A 13,072-nucleotide genomic window follows, 5' to 3' on the forward strand; every position below is an offset into this window, starting at 1 on the left:
GGTACTGAGAAGCATGTTCCGGGGGGGGGGGGAGAGCTTTCTCTGGCAGAAGGGGCTTGGTGCACTGGAGCTCAGAAAAGAGCAACGGTCCCTGTAGTCAGAAGCTAGTGGAGGTGAGTTGGTATCTCCTGGTTCCTTTGCAGGAAGGCTTGGCTCAGGTGGGATGGTGAAAGGTTATCTTCCGTTATTGCCCTCTGTTCCTTCAGGCCTGGAGAAAGCCACATCTTTGGGAACCCACCAGCTTGGATCAACCTCCTTGGCATGTGGCAGGACAAGAGAGTGTGGTTAATTTGCCTGACCAAACCAGCCAGGGACCCTGGCTGGAGCTTGTCCCCATCTGTGAGCAACCATTGGCTGAAATTGCAATTTTAATAGCCATTTGTGCCGGAGCCACTGAGTGTCTTGAGTGTTTGTGATGTAACAAGTATATTTGTCCTTGTGTCCATGGAGGGAAAGGTCAAAGCTCGAGAATGGATAGAGGGAGCTCTTCTCTCCCTTCCTGTGTAGAGAGGGATGGCTGGCTGTGATGGGGGACCCTCTTGTTGTTTGGCGCAGGAAATGCTGCCATTTAGGACAGGTGGTTTTCCATGGCTGATCAGGGGAAGAATGAAGGAAGCGGCATCTCAAGCTCTGTGGGTCTTCCCAGGGACCTGGCAGGATGAGGAAAGTGCATACTCTAGGTCAGAACAATACGGTACATTCTCATGTGACCTGGGGTGAGATCCAAAGTCAATGTGCAAGGTAAAATTAGAAAAAGGCCACAGTTCCCTTGAAAGCCTATTGGGGTGGTATCCAGTCTAGGCCATGTTAGACCAGCTGCAGAACCAGCCTTAAATCTACTATTCCCTCTCCATCACTGAAATCACTTGGTTTTGATGACGTGATCGGTCTACCAGGGTCTCAGAAAAATTGAAACCCTGTTAGTCATCTTTCTATCACTATAACAGACACCTGAGATTATCAATTAATAAAGAGAAAAGGTTCATTTTGGCTCAAGGTTTTGGACATTTCGGTCCACGCAGTTAGGCTGGATGTCTTTTGGCAAGGCAGTGCACCATGGTGGGAATGTATAGTGGAGCCAAACTGCTGCTCACCTTGTGGCCAGGGAGCAAAAGAGAAAGAGAAGACTCAGGTCCCTCAATCTCTTTCAAGGCCTTGCCCCCAAAGACCTAAAGGGCTTCCATTAAGCCCCACCCCTTAAAGGTTGCATCACTTTCCAATAGCACCACTCTGGGGTCAAGATTTTAACACATAGTCACCAACAGGGTGGCAAGCAGCAGCACCTCATCACTGTCTTAACAAGCACTTGTCAAGGAATCCGTGTAAATCCAACACTTGCACCGACTGAGCCTACTCTACCCAATTTTCTAGCAGAAGCAAGGCACATTTCTCCCATCTCTTCCTTTTTCTGTCCCTCTTCCTTACCCCTGTCTTCTACTTGGCCCAGGGGAAGCATGGCATCTGTCTGGGATTTATTGGGAAGAGAGAAGTGGTCAGAGAGCTGATAACGGAGAGCAAACAATGAAAATAAGGAACAGCAGAGGAGGCTCAGCCTGGAGGAGATGCCAAAACCAGTTCATGGAGAAGTGGGGGTAACGCGTAGCTTGCAGTAAGTCATTCAGACAGCTAGTGCTGTAGGGGTTCAGAGCATGCAAAGAACAAAAGCAAAACATTGCTTTCTGAATATAGGAGTAATACAAATTTATTTTTGAACATTCGAAAAACCTAGGGAAGTTTCAAGAAGAAAATAAAAACTGCCTGTAATTCCACCAGCCAGAGATAAACATTGTTAAATTTTTTATGCATTTCTTTACAGGCCCATGGGCATTTAGATGTATTATTATTATTTTTTTTCAAAATTGGGACTCTACTACATGTATAGTTTTTATATCCTGTCCCCTCCTCCTTAACATATTGCAAACACTTCCCGTGTCTTTGATGGTTTTCGCAAACTTTTTTTTTTTTTTTTTGCTTTCATTTTAAGAATTCGCAGAATTTCATTTTGCGAATAGACCATATTGTTTAACCATTCCCTTCTCGGTGAACATGGCGTTGTTCTTAATTTTTTTTTTTTTACATTATCCGTGAATTTGGGACAATTACCCTTTAATCTGAATTACAGGGTATCTCTCTGGTTATTTCTTTAAGGTGAATTTCTAGAAGAGGAAGTCCTAAATAGGACTAAATATTTTGCAAAAAAAAAAAAAAAAAAAATTGTCCCTCCGAGTAGGCTGGCCCTGCAGGCTGTGTGGGAGAGCAGAAGCCTGGATTCCCAAGCCAGGGATGGTCTTTACAAAACTGCCTGTTTTATAGATAAAAATATTTAAAATTGAGATTTCTTTTATGATTGCGGTTGAATACATTTTCCTGTCTCTGGTGTACGTGTATTTCTTCTCCAAGGAAGTGTTTGATGATTTGCCCATTTTTTTCTTAAGGATGGAGTCCTTACAAGAGCTCTTTACAGCATGAATATATCAACTGTTCATGGTTAATCCTCTCTTTTCTAAGGGGGCTGAGAAAAAAAGACATAGAGAGTTGGGGCTGGAGCCAGGCCTTGGGGAGTCGGGAGGAATTTCTTAGTTGGCTCTTTGTATCGGTCCAAAAGGCACCTGCTTAGGTGAGTCACAGGAAAGAGCTCTCTTAGGAAAACCACAATATCACTTTGTGCATTTAAAAATACAAACTGAGTGCACAAGGGCAAATTATTTTTGATCTTGGCCTCTGCTAAAAATAACACGTAAGTAACCATAAATGCGTATTTATCTATCGAAGGAGGTAGCTGACAACTTTCTTGGAGAGGTTTTTTCATTAAACAAAACAACATCACTTGGCCTTCCCTCCCCTTCCCCCACCAATTCTGGACCATCTAATTGGTCAGAGAGGCAGAGGCTGTTGGGGGTAAACAAGCAGCAGTTTTTCACAGCTGTATGCATATGTGTGTATGTGTGCATATGTGAGTGTGAGTGCATGTGTGGTGTGTGTTGGTTAGAATTGGATTCCAGAGCCCACCTGGCTGGAGATTTTATGGGGTCGTTGAAGGCAATTCTATTCTGAAGCTTCCCCAGCACCCCCTCTCCAATGGTGATTTTGGCACTTAAACACACGTGGGATTGGCCAGTACATCACTGGCTGGCTCTGAATTTGGGCCGTCTCTGATTGGCTCCGTGGTAGGCTGCTAATGATCACGACCATCATTTCCGAGGGTGTTGGCAAGGCGATAATGCAGTTAACATCTCCTCTTTGATAGAGAATGAGGTGAGGACAAGCTGACTTTGGGAACCTGATGATCACTGATAACTGGGAGAAATCCTTGAGGGGAAGATAACGGGGTTGTTTAACAAGTGCCCCCAAATGCATGGGTAGTGAGCCCACCTCCAATAAATCCCCACCTGTTCTAACCTTTTGGGATTGGGGTGGGCATGGCCATTCTGGAGCTTTATTTTCAGCAAATGTGTATAGCTAATGTGGCTAGAACCACGGGTGATGTTTCAGGAAATTTATTTAAAATTCAATTTGTACATCGTGACTTTAAGCACTACTTTTGGGGAAGTGTGTTTTGCAGGATGCTGTATCAGTTCGGGATTATGGACTCCCAGGGAATATGTATAATTTTTATGCACTATGTTTATTGGCACATTTGTGTTAATAGCCAATAAGATGATATTGCCATCTTAATACCATGTGAGTCTCTGCGACTCGGTGGCTAATGAGTGGGGCCTCTGAGTACCTGACTGAGGGAGAAAAGAGGCGAGATGGGCTTGGGGGTGGGGTGGGGGAATGATGTTGGAAATCCAAATATTGGCTTGGCAGATTGTGTCCCTGTAGTACAGAAGAGGGAGCCTCTATAATGCAGAGAGGGAATCTGGGGGCGGGGGAATCAGGGGACAGCAGCACCAAGGAGGCATTGACATGCTTGTATAGCAAAGTGACCTGCCAGGAGAGAGAGAAAACAATCTCCAAGACATTTAGTTCTCAGTTAAATAAAGCCTTGTCCTTCTACTTGTCTTGCAGCAACCCTTCCGCTCCTTGGAACCAGAGATTTTTGCTTTTTGCCGTGGAGTTGCGGCTACTTCTGGACGGAGCACAGTGTGGGATGGCTGACCTTCCAGCTTTGATCCAGCTCCTGGCTGTGGAAGGCATCTGAAGGTTTTCCAAGACCTACATTTCATGGCAGATTAGTCGTGAGAATGACACGAGAAACAGATATAGGTATAATAATCTCAAACACATTCATGCAAACATTGTTCATTGACAACTTACCAAAAAATAAAACACTCTCAAAAATAAAAATAAGATAATCAGGGAACGGAGCATTTTCTGCTTGGTGATTAGATTTCTGCATCTCATCAATCACTGGCTTCTAGGCAGCCAATAGTGATTGGGGGTTGAACCTGATCATGGATGTCCTTCCCCTTTGTGGAAGCCTAAGAGCTGAACTTCAGCAGTGAGTAGATAATGAATAGTTTTCCTTGCATTTTCTGAGTCCTGTTATGATTCCCTTTTGCACCAAGCCAGGTAATCCAATTATTAACACGTTGGGAAGTCACATTGATGGGCCACTTCTTTGAAGATTGGAGGAACAGGAGAGTTGGCAGCTTGAGTGGCTTCAGAACTTCCCTGGCCTTAGGATGTCAGGGAGTCTGGATCTTTCCTTCACCCCTGGACATTGAACCTGAGTGGGTACTGCATCTGTATTCGTAATTCTCATTTTATGGCCTAGGACACAGAGCATGGCCCACAGTGAGACCTCTGCAGAGATTTGTGGGTCATAGAATTTGAATTCAGCTGCCTTGACTCTAGGGGCTGACTTGCCCACTGGGAGGGGGGCTGTAGGAAAATTCCCTTCTGCAACCTAGAAACCGCGTGGGCTTCCCTTCTCCTTCTTCCGGTTCCAAGGACATTTTTTCCCTGCTTCTCTCCTCAAATCGGAATCAAGTTGTATGTATTCACCCAAGGACCATCCCCATTCCTGTGTGCTGTAGTATTGGGGAGAAAAAGAAAGCCACTGGCTACTTCAGGAGAAAGAATCCCTGCTCTCAGGGAAAATCTGCATCTTAATAAAGAAGTCTCCAAGGCCACCTGTTTTCAGCCAGAGGGAGGGGCAGGTGATAGGATGGTTCCAGGCAGCAGGTATGGCTTTAGAATGATATTTTGTGAATCTGTCCTCTTCCCAACATTATAAAAATGTTCCTATAATTTTCACCTGGGGTTTTATGTTTTTTTTTTTCTTTTTCCTACTTTTCAATCATGAATCTGCCTGGGATTACACTATTCTTTTAAAAATTTTAAAAGTGTTGTGAAGTATGGGTAAGACATGCATTTGATTTTTTTTTTTTCCAAGTGGCCTGTCTGCAGTGATAGTGATGTCATGTGGGCCTTGCTGGGTTGTGAAGTTCGCAGTTCCTGCCTTGGCAATCGCTTCTCTCCCTGTTGACAGAAAAGCTGAGATTTGTTAAGTGGAATTTACAGGTGGCTGTCAGTTTGGACTGAGCGCCTGCACTGGGCCCCAACAGACCAAACCAAAATGCAGTCACTCCTGTGCAAGTCCTAGGCCACCAAGCTGAAACTAAAACTGCATATCTGACCTTCCAAGAAACCCAGGGGAGACAGCTAGTAGAAAAATACCCTAACGGCCCACTTCTAGCCAGCATGATAAAGAAGTCACCTCGGCTTTAACCTTTACAGGGAAAGTGACCAAAATGACCAATCTGGTCTTTGTTCCTTATTTCTGTTTTCTTTAGCCTCTTCCTGTCTATAAATAAGGAATTTGTAGAATGGATCTCTTTGAACCTTTTCTGGTTCTGAGTGCTGCCATTGGAGAATCATACTTTGTTCAAATAAACTCTGTTAGATTTGTCTAAACTTTTTATCAGATTCAAGGAAATAGTCTCGCACTTTGGTGCTGGTGACACCTAGTTTGGGAACCGAGTTCCCAGGCTGTATAGTTGGGATGACTTACCCGCCCTCTCTGAGCCTTGGCCTTCTCCATGGGATGTGGAGCCACAATCCTTTCTGGGCTGGGAAGCAGGTTGGGTGCAGAAAGCTAGTTGCTGCTGTAGCTACACATCCCAGTGTATTTTCGTTCACAGGACTGAAAGACCAACGATGTCAAGGATGCCTGTATGGCCATCATCCTCAATCTGGTGGCCTCATCTCCAGATTAGCTCCTCTTCCCCATGTTGAAGCCAACCACTCAGACATCCAAAGAAGAAAATAAATGGAAAGGTTGCCCCTGCCCTTTCCTTCCCATTTCACCAGGTTTCCCTAATCCATCATGGAGGCACTTGGGAGGGGGCTCAGAAGCTGCCTTTAGTAGATTCTCCCCACTTACTGTTGCAGCCTTCCTCCTTCCAGCTTTAGGACCAGTTGCTTTCCATGCACACGTGGGCTCCTGCTGCCCCAGATGGTCCCTTGTCCCACTTGCACCTGCCAGCCAGGCCACCTGCTCCTTTTGCCGTGATGTATTTTCCACTTTCCATCTCTGTTCAGTCCCAGGTGTCCCAATGCTACCTTCTCCGAGAGCTTCCCTTTTGGCCTCTTTGACCTCCCCTCCCTTGGTTTCTGCTTCTCCTGTAGCCCTCCAGATTTCCCTGGCTGGCTCCTTCTAGGTAGGATGGGCCACTCCTTACACCCATCCTCACACTCTCCAGTACCTAAAATAGAATGCATTGGCTGCGGTTATGATGTTAACCCTGACTACCAATTTGGAGGTCCTAAGAATATCGCAGAGTCAAGATTCCAATCTGGGACTGGTTCCTCCAGAACCCTTCTATGGCAGAGTCACTGAGCATGGGATCTGAGCTTGGTGGCCAGAGAAGGGGGAGTCAATCACATTGCTTACAGCTCCCCATTTACCCCCCAGCACTTGCTCAGCCACCCTGCGGGGCACATCCCATGAACGGTCATTTTTGCCCCCATTGTATAGATGGGGCATAGAGACTCTGGCACGAGCAGTAGGTGAAGAAGGAGAGGAAGGATGGAAGGGTGGGGATGGAGAAGTCAAAAGCAAAGACAAAAGCAGTGACTGTCCCTCCCGCTGCCAATCATGCTTCTCACAGTAATTGGTCACCAATGGCTTCGTGACCCCCATACCCCCAGCTTGCCTCTTCCAGGGACTCCAGTCCCTGTCTGGAACCGACCAGTGTTGCTTCTGCTCTGGAGCTCAATGACCAAAAGATGTGACATCATGGGCCACCTTCCCTGTCCCCATAGGCAGCCTTCTTTTTGTAGACACTCCAAATCTCTCCCTTTTAAAAAATTTCCAATTTAATAACTGTACTTAGGTGTTTTTTTAGACCCCATAGTGTTTGCAACAACCGTTATGGCTCTATTATGATAATACAAGAAAGTTACATTACAAAATAAATGCATTTTAAGGTTTTTTTCTTCCCCTGGCAACATAATGTAAGGATCATTCTGCATGTTGGTACTAAAGAATCAAAAACAGTTTAGTGAGTGGATGTGAACACTGTTTCTTGTCATCCCGTTAATGGATCTACTGTAGTATTTGTGTTCCTTCCAACCCTGCTGCCGTACATCAATGAAAAATTATGTTTTTTTCCTCACTGCTACAACACCCGTCATCTTTATAGTCAACGCATTCCCCTTCAAGTCGTGCCGTGTAAAATGCCTACCATTTCTCGGCCCCTTTCCCTCCCCGTCATTTACCTGGTTCTCTGCAATCGAGGGTCAGTGCTTCCTCTTATTAATGTTCTGTGTAATAGAAATCAGTGCGCCTGTGTTACTCCCGTGGAAGCCCAAGCAAACAGCGGCTGTTAGTGTGCAAAGGGCAGACAGGAAGCCTGGCTTTATTTTTTTAACCCTCTTTGTTTACGGGATCTCTGCAGTCAATCACAGTCCCTCTTTGCATTTAAAGCAAGCCTGCCTGCCTCTTGGAAGCAGTCACCAGAGGAGGAAATACTTGCTGTTAGGCTGAGGGAGCCGGGCAGGATGCTGGTCTTATTTCAAAGAGACCCATAGGGACCTGGCCTTGCCTCTCGGAAAATCTTACTCCCTGAGTCAGCCAAGTTCAACCAGCTTCAAGGTTACCTGATGAGGCCCAGGAGAACATCATCAAAGGAGAGTTAATTCTCCAAGGTCACGCAATTTTAGGGCTACTAGGAGGTGGGGCTTGCTATAGCCAACCGTTTCCCGAGTGCACCTGGTTTTCTTTCTCTCTTTTCTCTCTCTTTTGGTGGTATTGGGGTTGGAACTTGGAACTCAGGGCTTGGTGCATGTTAGGCCAACGCTCTACCATTGAGCTACATTTCCAGCCTCCTTGGTCCTTTGGAACCCCTCTGACTGTGCTTTGATCTGGGGGACAAGCTCCATCCCATGGTCGGTCTCAAACCAGACACCTGTGGGGGCCAGGCAGGGAGCTGACATCTGTCAAATGGTCTAGAGAGGGCCACGGCTGCTTTGCCTCAGCGGGTGTGGCCAGATGGGAACGGGACTCCGTGACGCATGGTCCTCCATCCAGTCCAGGGAAGTGGTAGTGCAGATTAAAAAAAAAAAAAAAAAGTTAATTGTTGGCTAATTAGAGTAAAAAGGAATATGTGCATGCCAAACCAAGCTAGGCCACCGGGGGAGGCTGCTACTCTCTGCCCCCGGCCTCTTCTGGCATCCTGGGCTGGCTGCGTGGCCTCGGGAAGGGGATGGGGTGAAATTGCTTGGGTACCATCTCGCCCAGCCTTTCTCAGTGGGTTCTCAAGGTCCTTGGGGAAGTCCAGGTTGAGCAGCATGCAGTGTTCCCATTGTCAAGGAACGGCCCCCATGCCCAGGATATCCATGCCACTAGTAAGGATTGGCAAGTCCTGCCCAAGCACGCCTTTCTTTGCCTCCAGCTACAGAGTCCAGCTCCTTGTGAGTGTTCTGCCACAGAGTGGCTTCCTGGAACCCAGGTGTGAATACAAATCAATATTGCTGGGGTGTGTGGGGCTGAGGTTTGGTTCCTGGTCCTTGCCTGACCATGTGACCCTATGACTCTCCTGCCCTGCTCTATGCTGAGATCCTTCAGGGCAGGAACCAGGGCTGGCTTTGTTGTTTTCCTCTGCTCCGTGTATGCTCGGGGCTCTGGACCAGCCTGACATCTGAGAGCAACTGCTACTTTACCAGGGAGGTGCGTGTTGATGACGGGCAGGTGTGAGAGAGGACGGAAGAGATCAGCCTGTCCTGAGCAAGCAGGCCTGGTGAGCTGGCAGTTCAGTTACGGACGTGAAAGTGACCCCTGCCCCTGGTAGGGAGGGCAGGATGAAGACTTTGGTACTCAGGGTGCTGAGAAGGACCCACTGAGCAAGCATCCCATTTGGTTCCAGGTTGGCATGGGTGGCAGCCTAAATTATTTCAAAGCAATATCCTCCCATAGGTGGCTGACCGTGTGCTGGCTGCGGGGCTCCTGACTCAATGGTGCTGTCTCCGGTCAGCCTGATGCTGCCACTCATGTGCCATGAAGTCCAGTTCTCCTGCTCTGTCAGGTCTCTTGGAGCCAAGGAGGATGAGAGGAACTGTGTTCACTAGGATGGAGGCTGGGAATGTCAGAGCTTCAGGACTCCGAGGGACAGGGGCAGCGGCTCAGAGGCACATAAGAGTCCTGGAGGGTCAGGGCCAGGTCTGTAAGGGTTGGGGGCAGAACTGTCACCTTGGGTAACTGTGAGAGGCCTAATGCTGAGCTCACAGTGTGCTCTGTCCCAAGTGGCTCATGTCCCAGCAAAGTCCTGATGAAGTCCCAGAGCGTGGTGGCCTGTCCCATTTCCATGGCCTCTGCTTCCAAAGGTGACGTCAGTGGCTGCAGAGCCGGGCTGTGCTGGTTGGCTCTGGGTTCTGCATAGTGTCAACCCTCAGCGGCTGATGACAGCCGGGGGACGCGGCCTAATGGCTTTCTCCGGAACACTGAGCAGCATTGTTACCATTCCCAGCTCCCAGTGCAATCAGGCTGGACTCACAGAGTGGGTCTGCACATGGGGAGCCCTGGTGCTCCGAGCGCTAACTAGGGCACTGGTTGCTGTGGCTGCAGGGCCTGATGCCCAGGCTGGGATCGTCTCCACTCGTGCGTACTTGGAAATTCAGTGGGATTCCTTGAAAATGGCCATCAGCTTCCTCCACTCAACACACGCTTCTCCCTTCTGCCTGTGACCCACCCTCTTTTGAGGTCCCTTCTCTGCCTTCTGAATCCCCTTTTCTCCAGCACGTTTTTGGAAGACTGGGCTGAAAATGCATGGGAGAGGAGTCATGAGGTAGGGTCTGTCCTGCATTCCAGTCTCCTTGGATGCCAGCAGAACCAGTCTCAGTCTGCTCAGATTTACTACATTTCTGTACCTCAGTTGTAGCGGTATAGAGGTTGGGGATGGCTTAACCTTCACAGAATTGTCCTTTACTGAGATCAGTTGAACTGTGGGTGGGCATCTTCTCTGGTCATTGTAGCATTTGCCTCTAAGAACTCAGGAGGACAAAAATTTTCTCCCAAGCCCTCCCCTGCCTTCTGGTGAGCATAGGGTAGTAAGAGATTTGGAAATTCAGAAAAGAGAGTGTATTAGTCTGTTTTCCATTGCTATGACAAATACCCAAGGCTTGGTACTTTATAAAGAAAAAAAAATTTACTCAACTTACAGTTTTGGAGGCTGTAAGTCTAAGATGAGGTAGCCCCATTGGTATGATTTCTTGTCGGCCCCCTTGGCTACATCACATCATGGCAGAAGCTCATGCAGAGTGATCATATGGTAACAAGAAGCCAGAGAGGCTCTTTTATAAGTACTTGCTCTCTGGGAACTAACTCAGGGCCCCATGAGAACTAGTTTAATCCCTTTCAAAGGCAGTGTCCCTGGTGACCTCTTATCACCTCTTAACACCTCTACCCTGGGGTCCAAGTTTCCAGCATATGAATCTTTGGGGAGACACTCAAACAATAACCAAGCCCCAGTAGAGAGATTTTGGGGGATCTCAGCTGACATTCTGCACATCCGCAGAATTCCTGGGGAAGAGATGCTCTGAGCATGGGGACCTTGTTTGACAATCCCATCTTTTGGTCCATGGTGGCTGTGCCCTCCCTGCCCACTGAATTCTGAGACCCTTTAGGGCAGGAACCAAGGATCCCTTTACTGGTTCTCCATCCCATGCTCATCGTCTGCTCCTTCCTTCCCCTTCCTGCCCCGCCCTCGCCGCCCCCACCCGCCACCCTTAGTTGGGCCTGCTGCTCTTACCTCCCCGGCAGTGCAGACCTGCGATGTGGCCTTGAGGACAGTCCCGCGTCCAGGTTGCGCTTGGGGCAGGAGTGAAGGGGAACATCCCCCACCCCTGGTCCACCTCTCCGGACTCTGCACAGGTACACAGGTAGAGATTTGCCATCTGCCCTTGGAGAATGGCATGTCACACGCCTGGCTGGCCCAGCCCGACCCCTTGGTCTTGCTTTTGCAGACTGGAAATGTCTCCTGCCCCCCTGGAGGCCCTGCTCAGCTGAGCGAGGCCTCGGCCGGAGCCACTTTGTGCCTCTGCTTCATCTCCTGAGCAGGCGCCGAGCTGTCTTTCTTTCAAAGCTTGAGAGGAGCACAGAGCTCCACTCTTTCCTGCTGAGGTTTCCTCTGAGCTGAGGAGGAAGGAAAAGGGGAAGGAAGAAGGAAGGCCCCACTGGTCCCTCTCTGCCCCATGCAGACCACCAAGGCCACTCAGCAAGGGGCCTCTCCAAGGACAACAGGACTTCAGGTCCCTCAGGTCTGGTGTGACCTCAGCTGCCAACTTGGTCGGTCTCGGGCGGTGGTTTAATCCTGCCTTGGCCTTGAGACTTCCTGGGGAGGAAGTCGGGATGTTTGCCTTGGGAATTTGGAGGCTAAGGTCGTTACACCAGATGGTTAGTACATTTCTCTTCTTTCTGTTTGTTCTTCGAGGGCTGCTCTGTGGGGTCCAAGAGGCTCTGGACCTCAGGGTGAGGTCCTCCGGTTCCATCGGGGAAGAAGGCTCCCTGGCGCGTTATGGGCAGAGGATGAGGAGACACTTGTGCTTTGAGGAAGAAAGGGAAACCCACAGTGCCGCCTTTCACCGTGGGCTCGTGGCCGTGAGACTGTCGTCCACTGGAATCCCCGTTGCACTTGGTTCAGAATCATCTACCCATGATCCATCTATCCGCCATCCATTGTCTGCCTGGCTGTCCATCCATCCACCCACCCCTCCACCCATCCATTCACTCTTAATTGTATTAGGCACTATGAGGCTGTATACCCTCCGAGGGCAGGGGTCGTATCAAGTGCTTTGTTTTATCTGGCCCCCGACTTCTTCTGAACCCTTTGGGAGGAGACCAGAGTTTATTACTTTGTAGCTCAGGAAGGGAGAGGGAGAGATCAGTTCTGGGTGGCTGGATTAGAGAAGCCTTCATAAGATGAGCCCTGTAGGCTGCTTTCATGTGGACAGACAGATGGCAAGGTAGGAGTGTGTGCGTGTGCATGTGTGTGTGTGTGCATGTGTGCATGTGTGTGTGCACGTGTATGCACGTGTGTGTGCACGTGTGCATGTGTGTGTGTGCACGTGTATGCACGTGTGTGTGTGCGTGTGTGCGTGTGTGCGTGTGTGTGTGCGTGTGTGTGTGTGTGTGTGTGTGTGCAGGGGAGCTTCCATTAATGGGAGGCCCAGAGACGAGGACTGGCAGGTGTTAGGCTAGGAGTTGCCCTGTTCTGCCCTCCATCAGCACCTGGGCTCCCCTGGCTGACCTTCAGGTACTGTCTGCTGATCTATCCCTCCCTAGTGAGAGTCTGCACTTTGGGAAGGCAATCAGGCTGCATGCTGGAGAAGATTCTAGAAAAGGGTGGTTAGACGCCACCACGGAGGGGCTGCTCGAGGAGACTCTTCCTGCTCAGACCCCGGGAGAGACCCAGGTGGGACGCTTTCATGCCATTAGCATGTCACCTTGCCAAAGCCTTCCAGAGAGCAGGTGCTTCAGGAGGAGGGAGAGCCCAGCAGAGGTCCATGGACCCATCAGAGGGGTGGGCCACGCCCAAGCCACCTTTCAAGCGTGGTGGGGGGGAAACTTTGCCCAACTTAATGAGAGCGACCAACAAAGTTGGGTGGTGAGTGATTGGTATGCATTGTT

The 13,072-nt window shown here is 49.0% G+C and overlaps 1 long non-coding RNA gene across 1 annotated transcript; it reads right to left on the reverse strand.

Moving 5' to 3' along the window:
• Positions 1-1,686: 1,686 nt before the first annotated feature.
• LOC144370835 (uncharacterized) lies at positions 1,687-7,938 on the reverse strand. The gene is made up of 3 exons (XR_013430820.1): positions 7,669-7,938; positions 5,960-7,247; positions 1,687-5,427 (listed from the first exon to the last, which is right to left on the reverse strand). It is a non-coding gene; the product is annotated as an uncharacterized LOC144370835 (long non-coding RNA).
• Positions 7,939-13,072: the final 5,134 nt, after the last annotated feature.

Source organism: Ictidomys tridecemlineatus, chromosome 15, assembly GCF_052094955.1.
Source record: "Ictidomys tridecemlineatus isolate mIctTri1 chromosome 15, mIctTri1.hap1, whole genome shotgun sequence".
NCBI classification, from domain to species: Eukaryota; Metazoa; Chordata; class Mammalia; order Rodentia; family Sciuridae; genus Ictidomys; species Ictidomys tridecemlineatus.